Source organism: Lepidochelys kempii, chromosome 1 (genome assembly GCF_965140285.1).
Source record: "Lepidochelys kempii isolate rLepKem1 chromosome 1, rLepKem1.hap1, whole genome shotgun sequence".
In the NCBI taxonomy this organism is placed as follows: Eukaryota; Metazoa; Chordata; order Testudines; family Cheloniidae; genus Lepidochelys; species Lepidochelys kempii.
This window is the reverse complement of record NC_136380.1, coordinates 232,195,835-232,217,477: the sequence shown is the minus strand read 5'-3', so window position 1 is coordinate 232,217,477 and position 21,643 is coordinate 232,195,835. Positions and strand designations below refer to the sequence as shown.

Here is a 21,643-nt window from a genome sequence, read left to right as displayed (position 1 = left end):
GCTCAACATTCACTCTCCTGATGTCGTCATTTCACTAGTTCTCCAGGCACCTGACATTCTTCTAGGCTAGACAAGACCTGAATTTGCAGTGCAAAAATACAAGCAGAAAATACCTTTAAAAATATGTTGGGCCTTCTTTATGCATGAAGAAAAGACAAAAAGGGTGCAAACTTTTCTCCTCATCTTTAAAACTTAATTAACACAGGAAATGTCTTGTGAATGGCCGTTCAAAGTCTTTGGAGAACATGCTCCCCTTATTAATTATTCAGATAGTCTTCAGAAGAATGTTCCAGGTCCTCAAAGGTATTTAGGTGCCTAGCTCCCATTGAAGTCAAAGGGAGTTAGGTGGCTAAATACCTTTGAAGATCTGGGCCAAGAATTTATCTAAAGATTCTCGGTGGAACTTTCAAAAGTGTCTAAGTGATTTAGGAGCAAATGGGACTTGTGCCCTGAATCACTCAGGCACTTAAAAATATCTTACCCTCTGACATCTCCATTTATTCAGGTTGTCCCAATTTTTTCCCTGCTTACTACTTTCCTTCACCTAATTATTAGGATTTTAGTGATTTTTCATGGCCGAGGATCAGTTACATTGCCAAAAAACTGATGCATGGAATCTGTGTCCATATGTTACCGGAAAGATGCCTTGCAGACATTTCTTTAGGTTTTACAGAATCAGGCTGTCACAGAATAAAACAGAGGAATCATAAAGACTAGCTCTTGTGTAGCAGTGTACAGCTTCAAGCACTTCACTTCAACCACCCTAAATTAGTCCCTACAGCATGCTTAAATTAGGAATGTCAGTAATTTACAGATCGGAAAACTGAGGAAAAGAGGTCAAGTGACTGTCCAAGGCCACAAATGCAGATCCAGGAGTGCAATTCAAATCCTGTGCTCAGACCAAATGCTCACATTAAAATTAACAAAAATGTTCTAAGTTAGGGAAAGATTTCAGTTTCAAAGTCCCAAGAGATTATTCAGAAGAACCATGTAATTTACTTTAAATTCTACAAAAATACCTTGAAATTCACAAGATGTGAATATTGTTCTCGTGTCCTTCTTATGCTATGTTGCTAAATACAAGATGATGTGCTTTAGAAGCAATTAGGGTTCTCGTTAAAATATTGTGCAAGAGTAAACCAAGAAATTCTTGAATAAAGATGAATTCTTGTTAAATATGTGGGAGGAAATTATTCCTTGCATGGAAATGCCCACAGGAAGAGAGGGGTTACTCAAACACTGAGTCAGAGTCTGAAGTCATGCTGTCATTGGCTGACTGCCTGAGTTCGAACACTAAACCACCCTGCAAGGTGTGGTGCAGCACAAGATCCTACTGGAAAGCCCATCTAAAACTACTCAGGCTAGGGGAGTGTCTATCACCTAGTTGTGTCCATACCACCAAGCTGACATGCCTCAACCAAGTTGTGGTTCCAGCCATGTCTTGCTCTCACAGATGGTTTTCCATGAACTTGGGGAGGTGAGGAGATAATGCTTGTTGGACTCTGCTTTCCTTCCCATACTTAGCTAGATTTGATATTTGGCACAAGTATCATCCTTATTCAGCAAGCAAAAAGGGAAACGTATTCTCATTTATCAAAGCCTGATAAATAAGTTTTCCCCATATTCCTTCTTTCACCCTATTTCCTCATTGCCTGGTCCTGCACCTGTGCAGGAGAAATCAGTACAGAGGTTCCCCACCCGCAGGAAAAGCTTAGCTTCTCTGAAGATACCATATCAACTGAGTTCCCATTCATGGCCCTCAGCCCACTAGTGAGAGACAGGCTGGAGTTTCCTCAGCTGTCCGAAGCAGCTGACCCACCTCATGGTGAGACCAATTGACAGTGCCTCTTCTCAGTGCCGTCTAGAACACTCAGCCTCAGTTCCTTCCTAACCATGGTCAGCTAATGAACTTCCTGTCAGAAATGCCTCTAATTAGGCCATTTCCAGCTCTCTGCCACACCTGTGGAATGGTGCTTGATTTGAACAGCATTTCTTGAACCCATCATTTGTTGCTTTCCCATTTAGCATCCCCAGGCCCCAGACTAGTTCTTTGCAGCAGCGATGCCTCCATTAGTGGTTTTTTGTTTTTGTTTTGTTTTTGTTTTTTGCTGTGTGGCTGAAGTCATATTTGATTTCTCAGCCCTTTTTTGAGGCAAGGAGGGTTTTTCAGCCAAGGCAGTTAACCTGTGTTGATTATTCTGGTGCATTGAGGATTACTGGCCTAATTTCTCTTTGACATCCATGTTCCTTCAGCATACATCTGTAGCCTCACTGCTTGGCCAACAGAGCTGCTTTGCTGGCACTTTGTGCATCCACAGTCTTCCTCATTAATGAAGTATAAATTTTCCCATTCCAGTTATTAGCATCTGGGCCTTCTCCCGGAACAGAGATTGTTTTTGTATTCTCAGGTTCAATCTTATGAAGCTGCTGCCCATACCATTTCCTTACTGGTGATGCATGGTCTGGGAAGACTGCCATCTTCTTTATACTTTGGCAATAGGCATTCATCCTGTGCACTCTGGGGATGCCATCATGATTCCCAATGGCGCATTTCAACTATTAGGGTAAAAATCTTATTAAGTGATGCCTTGTGATGGGAGTATTTGTATTGGAAATCTCCCTCAAATCTTCTGGAAGCCAGGCATTCAATCAATAACCTGAGAGGTATTTGTATTTGTTCTTTATATATTGTTAGATTGTAAGCTCCTCAGTACAGGCAGAACCGTCCCTTGGGTAGGGCGAATCGGAGCGACCACTCCAGGCCCCATGCTTTGGGGCCCCCCACACTTCAATAAAATTGGGACTGTCCCAATATTTAGCCTTTTATGCTGCGTCACGACCGATGTGTGATTGGGACTCCATTTGTCCCGATATTCAGGTGAGGAGGTGGGCAGGGAGATGGGGCAGGAGGCAGGTGGGTGGGCGAGTGAGGTGACAAGGCAAATGGGGAGGCAAGCGGCAGGTGGGTGGGTGGATGGTGAGGAGGAGCGTGGGGGTTGGGTGGACAGGGGGGCACGCTGGATGGACGGCCGAGGAGACTAGCGAGGAGGCAAGCGGCGGGCAGGCGAGTGAGGAGGCGCGTGGCGGGCGGGCGGGCAGGTGGGGGGGGGTGGAGGCAGGTGGGTGGACAGATGGCAAGGAGGAGAGTGGCAGATGGGGGGCGCACCAGGTGGACGGAGAGGAGACTAGTGGGGAGGCGAGTGGTGGGCAGGTGGGTGAGGAGGCAAGTGGCAGTAGAGCAGATGGGAGGGGGTCAGGAGGAAGGCGGGCAGATGGGATGGGCGCGCCGGGTGGGCAGCGAGGAGACTAGTGGGGAGGCGAGCGGCAGGCAGGCGGGTGAGGAGGTGAGTGGCAGGCAGGAGTGGGGTGTGGAGGCTGGTGGGCAGGCAGATGAGGTGGGTGCACCGGGCGAACAACGAGGAGACTAGCGGGGAGGCTGATTTATCCCAGGCCCCACACCCGCCTAGGGATGGCCTTGGGTACAGGAGTTGATTCTCTCCCTAAGTCTGGACAATACTTAGCACAACGATAGCCTAATTCTGATTGGAGTTACTGAGGCATTACTGTAATATATTCGGTAAGTAGATCTAGCCACATTAATGTATTTATTAAATTTATTTTTGATTTGTGAATTGTAAATTCCCCCAAAAGATGACATTTCAGAGGCAACAAAGCTATTAATGAATTGGGGTTGAATTTGGCAAACAGTTTTGGCTGAAAAAAATGAAAAAAAAATAGGAAACTTGAAATGATTTGTTTCAACATTTTCAAAACAAAACATTTTGATTTTTCCTTTTGCAATGACACTTGTTTCAAAAATTTTAAATATTTAAGCATTAAAAAACCCCAAAAATAAAACATTTTCTTTCAGGTCAAATGAAACATTTTATTTGAACCAGAATAAATTTTTTTTCAGGTTTTTCCTTCACTGAGAATACCAACAAATTTCTGTTTCTGATTGACCTGAAACATCCCCCCGTCCCCTCCGAATTCAGTCACCAAACCAAACCAAATTTGTGCTCAGCTCTAACTGTAATATGACCATTGTTTAATGTTCAGAGAGCTTCCCCTTTCTTAGCTCCCTCCATGTCCGAGTCTTTTTATATGTCACCTTCTCAAATTACAGTTACCAGTTTTCTGGATCCCATTCTCCTTGTGAATGTAGTGGCACTGCATGTTGATAATGTGACCATCCTACTATCTATACTACTATTGCGTGGCTTTACCAACTTGGCTGATCATGGCAGGGCCTCCAAATTCTTACTGGGATTTCTGGCAGATTTCATATCTTCTAAGGAATAAAAATATTGCTTGTTACTACACTAGGATGTGTTTAACAACTGCATTAACCCCACAGACTGAACAGAAATGTAACATCTAAGTTGATGGTATCTCTTTAAGGAAATCAACCAAAGAACAAATATGTTTTACGTAATTCCCCAGTAGATTATAGTTACATCCATCTTGGATTGCCTCACTGCCCTGTCTCCAGCTGACAGGAAATCTCCTTTTATTTAAAGGTGTGGGATACAGAGAACAGTTACAACCTCTCTGTTACTTTTACTTAGCTACACCCATCACAAAATGTAATTTAGTCTGCTTACTCCCCTCTGTGCTATTTTGCTGTTATTTTGTTAATAAATGTAATTCTGGAGTTACATACTGTACGCTCACTCATTCTTACTGCCTCACAAAAACCATTGCTAATTTAAAGGTCACAAAACGGCCCCCAACCTCAGGCAGCATGTGGCCCCAAATGTATTATAAGTTGCAGGAAACTCATAACAGATCCCATTTCATTTATCAATGTAAATTCCACAGCTAGTAACAGTTATGGATATAATGGTGTGTGAGGAAAATACTGGGCATTTGTTCGGAGGCCTGTTTAGTTTGCTGGAATCTACTAAGGAGTTTAATTTTTCATACCCTTCATTAAAAGGGACCACAGGGAGGAGAAGGCATGAGTAAGCAGTGCCTTAAATATATTACAGATGTGTGGAGTTTGCTTTGGGAACCATAGTCAGAAATCATTTGGCCATAGCTGTCTGACTCTCACATTAGATTCCAGTGTAGTATTCCTTACATGAAGCAATTCCTCTAAGTTACATGCAGATAGGGTCATGAAGGGTGCACGTACATGGCAGATATGAAGGATGCATGCTTATAAGAGCGGGCCTTTCAAGAATCAGTGGAAAATGCATATTTTCTCAGAAGACCTTGGAAAACTAATGCTGATCTGGGGAACGTGTGTGTGTGAGAGAGAGAGAATAGAAATCAGGAACATGTAAATATGTACATTAACTCAGCAGTGAAGTTGTACTTGCAGTATGTACACTACAGTAGCAATTAGCCCAAAACATATGTTTGACCTCTGTAGCGGGGTGGTCACCCCGCTCCGTCCCTGAAGCGGTTAAAGGCAGTCCTAGAGAGGGCTGCAGAAGAGAATGGGATTAAGAACAGCTGAGGGAAGCTGACTATGTAGCTGACCACAGCTGTGGCCAGCTCAATCAGGGCCCTGCTGGTTCTTATAAGAGGGCTGTGGGCCAGAAGCTGGGAGAGTCTCACTCTAGCCCTGGAGTGGGAAGGGCTAGCTGCGTAGGAGCAAGGTACCAGAGCTTGAGCAGTGCTGGGGAAGGGCAAAAAGAGAGCTCCAGCCTGGTAAACCTGCAGGCCTTGGTAAAGGCCCAGAAAGGTACTGAGACTCCAGAGGGGCAGCCTGGGAATAGGCAGAAGCAGCTGGTCCTAACCCATGCCAATGATGAGTGGCCATTACAGACTGCAGTCTGCCCCAGTCAGTGGAGGTTAGATGATGCCTGGCAGTAGCCACTGAGGCAAGGTGAGGTTGGGGGTTCTCCTGGGAGGGGAGACCCAGAGTATGGGGATACTGCTGGGGCAGAACCCCAGGGTAAAGGGCACTGGGGTCTGGAAGGGGCATGGGGGGCCAGTGGCAAGCAAGACACTGGCCTGCAGAGGGCGCTCAGAAGACTGGAAAGAGCTAATTCCCAGTTGACCAGCAGGAGATACCATGCTGGTGAGTTGTTGCCCCGCTACAACCTCTCAGCTCATTTTCTTTATTTGCCTCCCATGTAATAAAATATATTAACATATGTTTTGACTCCAAAGTCATATTGTAGAATCCTACTGTCACCTAAGAACCCCTCAGTGCCAACTGGCAAGGGGGTTACAGGAATCTCCTGATTCTAGTATGTACATTCTGGCTCACCAAGGAATACCATGTGAGGTCTTAAATGAAAGCCAGGGCCACACTGGTCATTACATATAGTTCACAATGGTATTACAGATACTCTGTAAGGAGTTATGAGTGTATACTAAATATGTGTTAAGGACTGTATCAAGGCAGGGTTAATAAACAGGTTTTCTAACAGGGAAGAAATGTTTGTGCACCCCTCTCCTTGTTGAGAAGCATTGTAAGCTAACACAACTGATACCCATTTACACAGAAAGTCCAATAGAGGTGTGAAGTCCACAGGAAAGAGCACACGGGGAAAAAACAAGCGGTGGGTGGTTATACTGACTCTGAACAGACAATGAACTTTAGGGAATATAAGTACAAGACTAAGAGAACATGCCCTTATCCTCCAATGAGGAAGTAAAGGGGCAGTAGTGCGATGACATTCATGAAAAGGAGATCACAACCAGCCTTGGTTGAAATGCCACAAATGACTTTGGGGGTGAGGAGACCTTATTTAGACACAAGGTTATACAAGGAGCTGATCCACAGTTGAATCTCACAAGCTGGTATGTACACTGTTCCCTTGGGGATAGCAGACCTGGTATTTTTGTGAGTGTTTAGTGAATAAAGGGCTGGACGCTACAGGAGAATGCTTCAAAGGAGCTCAGGGACTGGGGTACACCTATTTTTAACCTGTGGGGCAAAATAAGGACTGGCATTCCCAAGAGAAGAGTGCTTGAGTGGTTCACAAGCTGGTGGTGCCAGGGACCCGACACCAGCTGAGCACAAGTCTCCTTCATGCTGGAGGCAGGGGAGTAACAAGGTGACTGCAGTCCTGGGTATCCCAAGAACCCTCCCACTTACCCAGAGAAAAAGTCACTGTGGGTGAAATTCATGCCTGTCCAGAGGGGCAGCATAATGCCTATATATTACTCAAGCCCTCAAAATAAGGCTTAAGAAGGTGCATAGGCCTTGTGCTGGCCCTCTACACAGGGTGAATCCTACCCTGAGCGAACATTGTACTCAATCCAGGAAATCACTGCTGAGTCTTCTACGATGGAATTTTATGGACTATTGCTACGCTGTCTTCAATCCAGCAATTAACTATGCCTTAAGGGGAAAATTAATCCAGGCAAGAAAATCCTGCGCACAACCCTCCATATCACTGAATATACTCCTCATGTCAGTGCAAAATGGGGTTGCGATGGAGTAGCTACACAGAAGTGTCGCTTTTCATGGAGGAAATTCTATGCTGGTCATGAAGAGGTCAACAAGCTTGAAATAGTGATAGTGGCCTTATAGATTACTGAAGGGACTTTGGTCTTCCAACTCCTTCAGAATTTCCACACACAACACAGTCGTTCAAGCCATTGCTGATGTGCATGCGACTTTAACCCTACATCAGAGAACAATACATTAGAGCTGCAACCATGATGATAACTTGTTACTTAAAGGAAAGGAGCGCTGTCTAGCAATTTTAAGCCAGGTGTGCACCTGTATCCCACACCTGGTTTCTGAGGTTGTACTCTTGACTCTGCCATCAACCTGTTATGTGACCCTGGGCAAGTCACTTAATCTCTCTGTGCCTCACCTTCCCATCTGTCGAACTGAGATAACCTTATTAACCTCATATGGGCATTGTAAGGTTTAACTAATGAGTATCTGCAATTCAGTCTGAGATACAGATTAGAGCCAGCTTCAGAACCCCACTCACAAAACATCCGGAGACAAACTGTCTTGGGAAGAGATCCCTCTTTTGGTAAAAGAGGTCAGTTTAGAGCCGGAACCAAGTAAACTTTCTTCATAAAGGATCCTCAGAAAATAGACTTTATACCAAGAAACAAATCACATACAAAACATGTACATTTTAAAACCCTCTCACATAGCATATCAGAGTTGGAAGGGACCTCAGGAAGTCATCTTAGTCCAACTCCCTGCTCAAAGCAGGAACAATCCCCATTTTTGGCCCCAGATCCCTAAATGGCCCCCTCAAGGATTAAACTCACAACCCTGGGTTTAGCAGGCCAATGCTCAAACCCCTGAGCTATCCCTCCCCCCTTCTCATAGCTGGGAAGCAGAGAAGAATTTCTCTCTAAACGGATACCTTTATATTCCATTTGCCTCTGTATATCTCCTCTTAGGAACTGGGTCCAGCTGTTCTTACTACTTTCCACTTCAGCACCTGCAGGAAGTACTCCTCCAAGTCTTAGGTTACACACCTCAGTAAGTCTTAGTAAGGGAAACTGAGATGGAGAAGCCATACCCCTTAGCACCTCCTTTTTGTGTACCAAAGGTCTGTAATATACATCACAGAGAACCTTGAATGAATTGTATTATTTATGTGCAAAGTCTTTATTACTTTACAAGCTGCATTTAATTAGCATAGATAAACAGAATGATAACCTTACAACAGATAAACGGATTTATTAGTCTTTCAAAACAAAACAAACTCACTAGTTAGTCAAGAGATCCCTTTACAAAATACTTTACAAAAATAAATTAATTTTATTCAAGATCTTCTTACTTAAATTTTTACATTTTTTTACATTTTTTCATAAATCAGTATTATGATCCGGAAGAAGTCTGAACTTACTACCTGAACTATGGTTAAATTTGTAACAGCATTTGCCATTTTTTTCTAAAGGCTTTCACTACAGTCAAACAGAAATGGCAGAAAAAGATTATACTGTCTTCTGATTTAAGTGCGAAGAGTGACACAAACTAAGTGAAAAGAAAAACAGAGGTTTAGAGGTTATTTGCTATCACTGTTTGAATGAAGAAAAAGAGGGACTATAAGCAATTTAGTGTGTGTTTATTGCTTTCCACCTGGATACATTGTTTGTCTTATTATAAATGTCTTGACTTACTGCCCAATCATCCAAACCTAGCTTTCAGCTGTGATAGTTCAGGAAGGAAAGATTAATATGTCCTGTATTGATTCAAGTAACAGAGGCCAAATCCTGGTTGTCTAGCGTGCCTAAATTTCCCACTGAAGTCAGGGGACATTTTGGGTGCATAAAATCACATGATGCTTTTGCACTGGAGCCCCAAAATTGCTATCAGTTCATGTTTCAGACTCTTATCTGAAGCCGAAGTGTTTAGAAAAACAGCAATAATTTTACACCTTTTTTTTTTTGCCATTTTCTAATTGGCTCTACTCATATCTAACCTGCTGTGCACCGCCATCACAAACCCCACCAAGACATTACTACTTTCTAAGGTTCTTCTTTCCCTTGAATTTCTGTCATCTGATGTGGAAAATAAAATCACAATGTAAAAAAGAGAGATGGGAAGCAGGAAACCAAATTTTAAGGAAAATCATTTACACAGGAGAGTACCAGGTAAATGTATGCCCTTTAAAAAATAACAATCTGTTCTTTCCAAAGCTATTCCCACTTTCTCTATTTCTGTCTCCCCTAATAAATTAAAATACATTGTGTTCAAGACATTGAAATATTCATCATTTTGCTCACTGGAGTGTTGTATTTCAGGCTATATGTGAGGGGGGGAAAACTTTTGCACTGTTTTTGTTTTCTTGGAAAAGGAAACTGTGAACCAGTTCTTCATAGGGTGTGAAGCACCATAGCTCACTTGGAGCTCTGACCGTCCATGCCTGGTCAGAATGTGGTCCTGGGCCTTAAAAAAATATATTATCCTCCAAGCATTAAAGCATCTAGGCTTTCATGTAAGAGCAGGATGCTGGTCTTCTGCTAAATAAAAAAAATAAATTAAAAGTATGTCTAAATAGCCTTTCTGGTTTTATTTTCAGAGGGGTTGGTGAATTCAGAGGGGTTGCTTACCTTCGGTATTGGTAAGTGGCAGATCATTTCAGGCATGAGTTACCTCCTGCCTACACTCATTATTTAATTTATTATCTAATTCCTTATTCTAGGGAATTCCTGGACAGACTGGAAGCTGTTTTGGGGCAGGGGACAGTTATTTTGTAAGTGTGTACAGCACTTACACAATGGGACCCTGATCAGAGCTTTTACATGTTACCACAGTAATTATAATAAATAATAGGTAGTAAATCCCCTTCCACCTGAGTTATGCAGCTCAGAGCCTTAGTGCTAAAATAATCCTTCCCCCTGTGCAGCCACGAGGGGAAGTTGAATAGGTCATAGCCTGTTCGTCATATCCAATGTCATGGCACCACATGTGTACTCAATTGTCTGTATAGTCCCATCTGTGAGGAGCAAGATCACGAAAAGATGTCAGGTGCAGGTTAGCTCTGAAGTCTTGGCATGATGCTTGGCCCTTTTTTCACTCAGGTTTTTGTATCTATCTTCCTTTACAAAAGGACAGATCCAAATGTGGAGCAACTATGTCTTTGAAGTTATCCATGTTTATGCTGCATGAGGTGAGATTCTGCTTAATGATGTCTTTGAAACATTTTCACTAACCTCCCCTCTAGCCAGGGGTACTGGCACAATTTTTATAGCCGGGGTGGGGGCTGATGATGGAAACCATGTATTTGGTGTTTGGTACTACTACTTCAAGCCAGGGGGTGCGGCAGTACCCCTAGTTTGAGCACCACTGCCTCTAGAGCCTTCCGGGCTTCAGCTCGCCATACAAAACTTTCTTCGGCAGTCTATCATCACCCATTCTCAAAACACAACTTACAGTGAGCTTTGATCATTGCCTTGATGCTGGTTGTCTTTGCTCTTTCAAGGATGTTAACATTTGAACTTGTCTCACTGGTGGACCTTCAGAACAGAGTGAAGACAGTGCATGGGAAATTTTTCAAGTTGCTTAATGTGTCTGCAGCATATGGTCTGTTTCACACCCATATAAAAGGGCTGCTATCACTGTGGCATTGAACAGCATCAATTTTGTTGACCGTTTGATGGCATGCTAGTTGAGTATCCTAGGAAGAAATATTCTGCAGGCCTTGCTTGCCTTTTGTATTCCATTTGATATTTCTTGATCTAGGGAACTGTCACTTGAGATGGTATTGCCAACGTATGCAAAGCAGTTGAGGAGGCTCTTTAGCGCTATACCACTGAGGTAACATTTGTCTCAATGTAACAGCCGTGTTAGTCTGTCTTTGCAAAAAGAAAAGGAGTACTTGTGGCACCTTAGAGACTAACCAATTTATTTGAGCTTGAGCTTTCGTGAGCTACAGCTCACTTCATCGGATGCATACCGTGGAAACTGCAGTAGACATTATATACACACAGAGACCATGAAACAATACCCCCTCCCACCCCACTGTCCTGCTGGTAATAGCTTATCTAAAGTGATCATCAAGTTGGGCCATTTCCAGCACAAATCCAGGTTTTCTCACCCTCCGCCCCCCCCCACACAAACTCACTCTCCTGCTGGTAATAGCCCATCCAAAGTGACCACTCTCTTCACAATGTGTAGGATAATCAAGGTGGGTCATTTCCAGCACAAATCCAGGTTCTCTCACTCCCTCACCCCCCCAAGGTTTTTTGGAGGGGGGTGAGGGAGTGAGAGAACCTGGATTTGTGCTGGAAATGACCCACCTTGATTATCCTACACATTGTGAAGAGAGTGGTCACTTTGGATGGGCTATTACCAGCAGGAGAGTGAGTTTGTGTGGGGGGGGGGGAGGGTGAGAAAACCTGGATTTGTGCTGGAAATGGCCCAACTTGATGATCACTTTAGATAAGCTATGACCAGCAGGACAGTGGGGTGGGAGGGGGTATTGTTTCATGGTCTCTGTGTGTATATAATGTCTACTGCAGTTTCCACGGTATGCATCCGATGAAGTGAGCTGTAGCTCACGAAAGCTCACGCTCAAATAAATTGGTTAGTCTCTAAGGTGCCACAAGTACTCCTTTTCTATTTGTCTCAGTGGTAATGGTTGATGGGGCTGGTTAGAGGACTTCATTTTTTTCCAGGCTGATATTGAGTCCAAACTGTTTAGTTGCCTCTGAGTACCTGTAGGTCCGACTTTCACTCTGGCTAAGTAGTAAGCAAAAAAGGCTTCACATGAGTTCCTCAAGAGCTTGTCTTTGCAATAAGCCTCTGGAGATAACAGTTTGTCAGTTGGGTACCTTATCTAGATGCCCTTTTGAAGATTGTATGCTGTGTAATTCAGAACTGCTGCAAAGAAAGGACCAGAAAAAGGCAGGTGCCAGCACCCAGCCTTATTTCACCCTGATTAGATACAGGAAATGGCTTAAAAGGCTACCATCGGAGAATATTTAACCAGTCACGTCTTCATGAAGTTGACAGACAATGTTAAATTTGGTGGGGCAGCCAAACTTTTCTAAAATTATCCAGAGGCCATTTCTTCTCATGGTACCAAATCTTCTTTTTTTAGGTCTATGAAGACCGCATTCAGTGCCATGTTTTGTTCAATACATTTTTCCTGAACGTTCTCACAATGTAAATGACATCTGTGGTGCTCCATCGTGATCTAAATCTATATTGAACCACTGGTAGAAACTTCTGATACTGTTTCAACAAGCTAATTGATGAAAACATGGATGAGGATTTTAAAGTATTTGCCTGGTTTACTGCCAGTCAGCTAATGCAAAGCACTCTCCCTTGTACTGGGATACTGGAGGATGCACCCAGCATTCTGTCCACTAACATAATTCCCAAGAGTTTGAGTGTCACCTGGGCAGGGAGCAGTCTGTGGGACGAGATTAGTCTTTGGCAGCATCAGACGTTCTGTAACTGCTCCTGAACGAGAAGTACCTCTTGGGAATGGAGCACAGTTCTTATGGCTGCTAGGCTTAGTTTGTGTCAAATTTTAAAGTTATTGAGAAGTGGGTTTTGTTTGAGATTATCAAGAGGTTCAGTGCTGTCAAGGGGCTAAAGAATATAACATAGGTGTCTGGAATCTTGGCTTCCATTCCCAGCCCTGTCACTGATTTGCTGTGTGACTTTAAGCAAGTCCTGAGGCCAATATTGCCACTAGCAGGAGGCATCCAAAAATCTGTGGCTGGTCTTAACAACTGGGCTATCAACCTTTATGTGTGTGTTCACCCACCTGAAAAACTGACACAACATTGACCTACCTCATAAGGATGTAAAGATTTTTTTTATATTTATATTTTAAAAGATCTTCAAGGCCTTCCAGTGAAAAGTGCTATTTTAATGCAAAGTTTCCTTATTGCTCAATACCCAGTCAATGATATATTACTAAAAAATATTGCTTATACAGTAACTCCTCACATAAAGTTGTCCCGGTTAACGTTGTTTTGTTGCTGATCAATTAGGGAATATGCTCATTTAAAGTTGTGCAATGCTCCCTTATAACATTGTTTGGCAGCCACCTGCTTTGTCCACTGCTTGCAGGAAGAGCAGCCCGTTGCAGCTAGCTGCTTGGGGCTTGGAACCAGGGCGGACCAGCAGCCCCCCATCAGCTCCCCACTCCCCTAAGTTCCCTGTTCAACAGCTGCCCAGCAGGCTACCAGTTGCCAGCAGTTCAGCTGTCCCTCTCCCACTGCCATGTGCTGCTCCTTCCCTCTGCCTTGGAGCTGCTTCCGGGAGCCTCCTGCTTGCTGTGCAGGGGAGAGGAGAGGAGAAGAGGGGGGCTAATGGCAGGGTGTCCCCCTACTCCTGCCCCCCCGCTTACCCCCTCTTCATATAAAGCAGGGCGGGGACACGACAGGGCTTAGGATGGAGAGAGCTTGCTGGCCACAGCTGCTGTCTCAACTTCCTGATCTTTTTAAATGCAATGTACTTAGAGTGGTGTCAGAGTACTTAAAGGGGCAATGAGCATCTCTCTCTCTCTCTCCCCCCCACACACACAGGGTGTGTGTCTCTCTCTGCCATGCTGTCTCCCCTCCCTCCATTTGTGCTGCCTTGTAGAGTGTGAGGCTACATTAACAACAACGTGTTAACCTTTGAGGGCTCAGCCAAGTGCTAGTTCATCATTTAGCAGGAAGGCATTCCCTGGGAAATATCCCACCCTCTTCCACTCTCTAACTTCACCACCTCAACCAAGCTTCACAATCATCATTGCTGTGTACAGTATTAAATTGTTTAAAACTTATACTCTGTGTGTGTGTGTGTGTGTATGTGTGTATGTGTATGTATAGATATATATTATATAGTGTCTTTTGTCTGAAAAATTTCACTGGAACCTAACCTCCCCTGTTTACATTAATTCTTATGGGGAAATTGGATTTGCTTAACATCATTTCACTTAACATCGCATTTTTCAGGAACATAACTACAACGTTAAGGGAGGAGTTACTGTATATAATATAAACAGTTATTTAGGGCCCAGATCCCCAAATGCATTTAGGCACTTAACTCCTATTGATTTAAATAGGAGTTAGGCACCTAATGTTATGAACTGGGATGTAGGTTGTCTGGCCTAGTAGTCAGATCTAGTGGGTGGCACAAGCATCCAGTTTGGTGAATGAAGCCAATGCTCAGCACCAGAGTCAACTGCCAGTTACCAGAGCCAGGGGTAAAGCCGGAGTCAGAACCAGGAATCGAAGCTGAGGTCAGATACCAAATGCCAGCGTCAGAGTCAGAGCCGGAGCCAGGACTGATGACAGGATTGGAGGTAAGGTGTAAGGGCAAGAGCTGGAGGAAAGGCAAGAATCACAGAGGCAGCAGGAACAAGGTAGGAACAGGATCAAAGACAGGGGAAAGGCAGGAGCAGAGCAGGAATCAGAAACAGGGTCGGGTGCAGGAGGCAGGCATACGCAGGGTCCAATACAGCCACAACAGGAAATCACATTGTTGCTCAGACAAACTTCCTGTTCCCCTTCTGGCTTAAATAGTTTAGTTGGACCAATCACTGGAGATGGATGATCCGTCAATCAGAGCTCCAGAGGGTGGTGCCCCGGCTGAGGATATAGTCCTACTAGCTTCTCAGTCCACCAAGTTCCAGCAGATGCAGTAGCTGACTGGGACTCCAGGTCTGGGTTCAAGACCTGGGACACCTATGGGGATCTGGGCCCAGGTGTTTTATAGAAATGTATGGAGACAAGCTACATGCCCCAAAGAGCTTAACATCTAAAGCCTTCGTCTTGTGATGAGAAGTATATATTAGGGCTGTCGATTAATCACAGTTAATTCATGAGATTAACTCAAAAAAATTAATCAATTAAAAAGATGAATTGGTTTTAATCACACTGTTAAACAATAGAATACCAATTGAAATTTATTAAATATTGTGGATGTTTTTCTACATTTTCATATATATTTTATTCTGTGTTGTACTTGAAATCAAAGTGTATATTTTTTATTACAAATATTTGCACTGTAAAAATGATCAACAAAAGAAATAGTATTTTTCAATTCACCTCATACAAGTACTGTAGTGCAATCTTTGTTGTGAAAGTGCAACTTACAAATGTAGATTTTTTTGTTAGATAATTGCACTCAAAAACAAAATAGTGTAAAACTTAAGCGCCTACAATTTCATTCAGTCCTACTTGTTGTTCAGTCAATCGTTAAGACAAACAAGTTTTGTTTACATTTACAGGAGATAATGCTGCCCTCTTCTCACTTTCTGGTGACATTGTAAATAAGCCGGCATTTGCATGGCACTTTTGTAGCCAGCATTGCAAGGTATTTACGTGCCGGATATGCTAAACATTCATATGCCCCTTCATGCTTCAGCCACCATTCCAAAGGACATGCTTCCTTGCTGATGACACTTGTTAAAAAAATGTGTTAATTAAATTTGTGACTGAATTTGTTGGGGGGAGAATTGTATGTCCCCTGCTCTGTTATACCTGAATTCTGCCATATATTTCATGTTATAGCAGTCTCAGATGGTGACCCAGCACATGTTGTTCATTTTAAGAACATTTTCACTGCAGATTTCATAAAACGCAAAGAAGGTATCAGCGTGAGATTTATAAAGATAGCTACAACACTCGACCCAAGGTTTAAGAATTTGAAGTGCCTTCCAAAACCTGAGAGGGACAAGGTATGGAGCATGCTTTCAGAAGTCTTAAAAGAGCAACATTCTGATGCGGAAATTACAGAACCCAAACCACCAAAAAGGAAAAATCAACCTTCTGCTGGTGGCATCTGACTCAGATAATGAAAATGAACATGCGTTGGTTCACACTGCTTTGGCTGTTATCGAGCGGAACCCATCATCGAAATGGATGCATGTCCCCTGCCCTGGAATGGTGGTTGAAGTATGAAGGGAGATATGAACCTTTAGCACATCTGGTACGTAAATATCTTACAATGCCAGCTACAACAGTGTCATGTGAATGCTTGCTCTCACTTTCAGAGGACATTGTAAACAAGAAGGGGTAGCATTATCTCCTGTAAATGTAAACAAATTTGTTTGTCAGTGATTGGCTGAACAAGAAATAAGACTGAGTGGACTTGTAGGCTCTAAAGTTTTACACTGTTTTATTTTTGAAAGCAGTTTTTTTGTACATAATTCTACATTTGTAAATTCAACTTTCATGATAGAGATTTCACTACAGTACTTGTATTTGGTGAATTGAAAAATACTATTTCTTTTGTATTTTTACAGAGCAAATACTTGTAATCAAAAATAAATATAAAGTGAGCACTGTATACTTTGTGTTCTGTGTTGTAACTGAAATCAATATATTTGAAAATGTAGAAATCACCCCAAAATATTTAAATAAATGGTATTCTATTATTGTTTAATAGTGCGATTGTGATTTTTATTTTAATTGCTTGACAGCCCTAGTATATATGTGAACAAGTGTAGGGTGTTGCTTGTACATCTCTCTTAGCAGGATTGGGGCTTAAAGAGACACTACGTAAACGAAGGGCTGGGATTGAGAAAAGCAGTATGACTGACACTTTTAATTGGACACATCCAGTTTAAAATGTACAAAGGTTAACCTGCTCATATACCCGCTTTGTTTCTTTGGTCATCTTGTTCTTATCTGCTTGAAATGAACAACAACAAAAAGCCCCTCAAAACACATTTTCTGGGATAGGCAGTGGGGGGAAAAAGAGCTTTTCACAGCTCTGATTTCCAGTAACTTAAAAGGCATCGAGTAACCCAATTATCCTAAAATAGTCATCCAATTTGTTTCTCTGTGGGAAAGCTTGGCATGCTTAAGTCATAAGGACCAAGAAATTAGCTCTTTGTTGAATGTCCTCTCATATTTCCCAACTGACAGAGCGCAAAAGCGAGGAACAAACCTGAGAAAGGGACATTTTAAAAACAACAGGGAAACTGTTTTCAAAAGACGAATTAACCTGCTGAAACCATGTTAAATGCAGTTCTTTGCAAAGCCAACAATTTATGTTTTTGGCAGATTTGCTCAGCAAGAACTAACATATCTGCAAAATATTCTTGAATATGTGGGTCTGGTGAAGTTTTATATTCATTCCTAAACTTTTCATGAAATCCATGAAAATTCATGATTACTTTTCCCATGCAAAATTCTTAATTTTGAAATATTAGCAGTAACACCTTGTTCCAATCTTATTTTATTTTGGATCATACGATTTTTTTAAAATACACAAAATGAAAGAGGGCCTATCTTGTGCCCTATGGTCCTGATTCAGGAAATCATCCCTACACAGGTTGCATTAGAAACAGTTTGATCAGAAACCATGTTTAAACCAAGTTTTAATATGGTTCCTTAACAAGGTCACAAGACTTTATTGGATCAAATAGGACACTTTAAACTCCATTGTTTTACACCATTTGCTATCTTTGTTTAAGACTCACTTGTTCTCAGTTTCCAAAAAAGGAGAATTTTATCCTGTGCACCTGAGATTTTCAGTGTTATTTACATGTTGCTTTCTTTGATTAGAGGTTTGGCTTAGGACCTGGTCCTGCTCCTAAATGAAGACCATAAGCTATTCTGCTCTCAGTTGCACCATGAAGACTACTCTGTTCAGAGTTATTCCTGGGGAAGTCAACGGTGAGGGTTTTTTTGGATTTATACCTGTGAAATGGAGAACAGAACGGGGTCTTATAACTCCGATGAATGTGGGGGCAAGCCCTTGGTGACTGAGGGTAAAAATTTTCAGAAAACACCTACTTGATTTAGGAGCCTAAGGTCCCTTAGTCAAAACTGACTGGGGTATTTAGACATCAGCTTCAACAGGAGATACTCACATCAGAATATCTCATGGCCCAGTGGTTCAGGCACTCACCGGAAGGGTGGCAGATCCCTGTTCAAATCCCTTCTTCCTCTCAGGTGCAGGGAAGATTTGAAGCAGCTGTCTCCCACATCCCAGGTGAGTACCTTAGCCACTGGGGGAAACACTATGGGGAAAAACAGCATAAGCTCCTAAAGCCAAGAGAGGGTTTGCAACTGGGACTCCCAAGCAGAGCGAAGTGCCTCTTTCCAGCCTGGACTTAAGCTCTGAACTCCCTAAGAGTGCTGGAGCTTGAGACACACCCCTCACCCTGGCATTTCCCACTAGCTAGTTTAGGCAGCTACCTAGCCCACTGGTTTTTTGTGAATCCCATTCTGAGGACACCTCTCTCTCTCCATTCATTGTATAGGGAGCTGAGGCACCTAACTCGGGCTTTGTGAATCCCAGTGATTTTCAAGGCGCCTAGCAGTTAGCCATGATGCTTAGTGTCCCCCACACCTACATTTCTTTGTGAACAAATCAAAATCACAGCTAGAATAATGAGATGTATGCTAAATGGTGGTGGTTAGTGAGCTTAGTAAGGGGCGCATTCTTGTCTTTTTAAAGTCTGTTGGCACTTAAAGGAAAGGTAAGTGCCCAAAGAGAGATGGGATACTCTACCTGGGTGTCAAGACCAGCCTTTTCTACTCCTATCGTTAAATAGAAGGAGTGGGTCCTCGGGATCCAGCTAGATGAGAGGGGGATTCTCTTATGGAAAAAGGGGTCTCACTATGGAAAAGACTGAGAACCATTGGTCTAGCAGACCAAATAGTCTCTGAAGCCTCTTCATAGAATATGCAGGAACTTTTTGTCTTGATGGCCTGGACAGATAAGGGCACTAATTGCCCAGCATCAAGCTACCACACTGCTACACTAAAGCTCTTGTTTATTTCAAGTGAAAGTTTCTAATATGCCAAGTTGCAAAGTTATTACTTGTCTTTTAGTGCCAGTTCAATTCAGCTATTTCTGTGCCAGCTATTTGGCTGCTTCTAATTCTTGGAATCCTCTCCCACCTGCCTCTCATCTTGATCTGAAAGAAAAGACTGATTTCATGTAGCTCCATCTTAAAATGATTTCTGAGTCCTAAAGTACCTTTAGAGTATTGTCATTCTTTAACCTGTCTGACTCCTCCAGAGCAAATTGATTGTGGAGTTAATGCAGGGATGCTGATTGCTCTTACTTGACAACTGTACATACTTTATCACAGCTACAATGTCACTTTCTTGCCTTTAAATTGCTTTAAAATTATACTGACACAGGGTTCAGCAAAAAAGGTAATGCAGAATACATAAAATCTACAGGCAGATTATTCCCTTATTAAACAAACTACAGTTAGATTTCCAAAGCATGCCCAGGATTGTGAGGCCCTCCCCCCAAATTATGAGATTCTGGGGGCTCCTTTTATTTGCCTTCTGGTTTTTGAGCCTCTATGGTTAGCATTGTCCCACTTTGCTCCGCAACCATGAGGGCTAAAAACTTGCTTTTTTTAATTAAATCTGAGATTCTCATGTAGTCATCTGATTACAGGAGCTGGGGCTTCCAGAAAAATGCCAAATATTGCAAAATTTTAAAAAAATTAGGAGTTGCCAATATTGGGTACCTTACTGTTGTTGATGTTGCCTTTTAAGCAGGCCTATGAAAACTTTAAAAGGTTATCAGTAGGTATTTCCTCAGTTCTAATTACTTGATGGCTAGGGAATAGGAAATAAAACCTTTACTAGAAATACTCCACACTTCTGTAGAACCTTCCATCCACAAATCTCAAAGTGCTTTTCAGATATAATTGTATTTAACTTCAGAACAGCTTTCTGAGATATCTTTATCTCCATTCCACAGGTGGGTAAACTGAGGCACAGAACCATGATATGACTTGTCCAAGGTCACACAGGGATAGAACCAAGATCTCCTGACTCCCTTTCCTGTGATTTATCCAGAAGACTATGTGTTGGGTTCATGAATGTCTTGCTTGACAGAACTGGAAGTCACTAAGATAAAGAGTATACTCTTTTTGACAAATTTATTTTTGAACACTTCTTTAGAGTCTCTGGGCAAAATTTAACCCCAGTGTTGTTCCAGGGAAGCCCAAGGGAGTTGCATAAAGACTTAATTTAGCCTTCTCTATTTGTTTGTTAATAGGTTTCAGAGTAGCAGCCGTGTTAGTCTGTATTCGCAAAAAGAAAAGGAGTACTTGTGGCACCTTAGAGGTACCACAAGTACTCCTTTTCTTTTTGTCTTTTAATAGTAACTAGAGAAACGTAGATGTTATTTACACTCCTAAAATAATATGTGCTTCTCACTTCCTTCCCACTCCCTTTCAATCCTTCTTTCACTTGACTTCTCCTCCTTCAAATCCCAACTTAACACTCACTTGCATAAGGCCTATCAGTGCTTTTTCACCACCTGTGGAGAAGCTATTGTTCCCCTACTTAAAAAAACCCACTTCTGTAGCACATACTACTAGCTCTTTGGGGCAGGAACTGTGTCTTTATGTGTTTGTATAGCACCTACCACAACGGGGCCCTGATCCTTGACTGGGACTCTTTGGTGCTACAGTTAATACAAATAATTAACAATAATAATATGGGATGGTTCTCTCTCTTAATCATCTAGGGCCAGATCATCAGGTGGTGTAAATCGATTGACACCAGCTAAATATTTGGTTCAGACCATTTTGTGTCTGCTCTGGGCCCAGACTTAAATACCGCAAAGTCTCTGAATGCATTTGATACCTCCTAAAGCCAATGGCAGTTGAGGGCATTTAGCAATTTGCAGTGCCAATCTTTTAGACTAGAAGTTCCTTGGGGAAGGGACTGTATTTTCCTCTTCATTTGCTGCAACACGTGGCTAATGATCAATAGTAAACAACAAAGCTAGAGTTGGAAAATGTGGAGGAGCAACAATAAAGAATTATTGCTCTCCAGGCTTCAAACTAAATACTAATTAGAGAATAATAAAACTAAGAAGAAAGAGCTTGAAGAATGCACTTAAGAATTGTAATTTAATGCTAGCATATTTCCCTAGTGTTTTAGACAGCATCTACAATTTAAAATAACCCTCAAAATGTTCCTGTTAAAACTGAGCAAATCTGCAGCAAATAAACTACTCAAAACAATTAGCCTGTTTTAATACTTGTTGGATATCTGCAAGCAGGTAGGACTTGCTCAGATTTATTCACTACAGCCTCAGTTCACCAAGGTACTTAGGACCATGCATAACTTTGATCACATAAGTAGTGCCTATGGCCTCAATCCACAGAAGTATTTAGGCTCCTAACTTCCATTGATTTCAATATAAATTAGGAGCCTAAATACCTCTGAGGACCTAGGCCAATGTGCTTACAAATATGCACATGGTTAAATTTAACTTGTTGAATCAGGGCCTATTTGAATGTACTCAAGACCTTTTTTGCTA

General features: G+C 42.3%; 1 protein-coding gene across 11 annotated transcripts in view; it reads right to left on the bottom strand.

The window, feature by feature from the left end:
* The window catches only part of LMNTD1 (lamin tail domain containing 1), a 295,893-nt gene that overhangs the window by 264,332 nt on the left and 9,918 nt on the right, over positions 1-21,643 (bottom strand). The window lies entirely within an intron of this gene.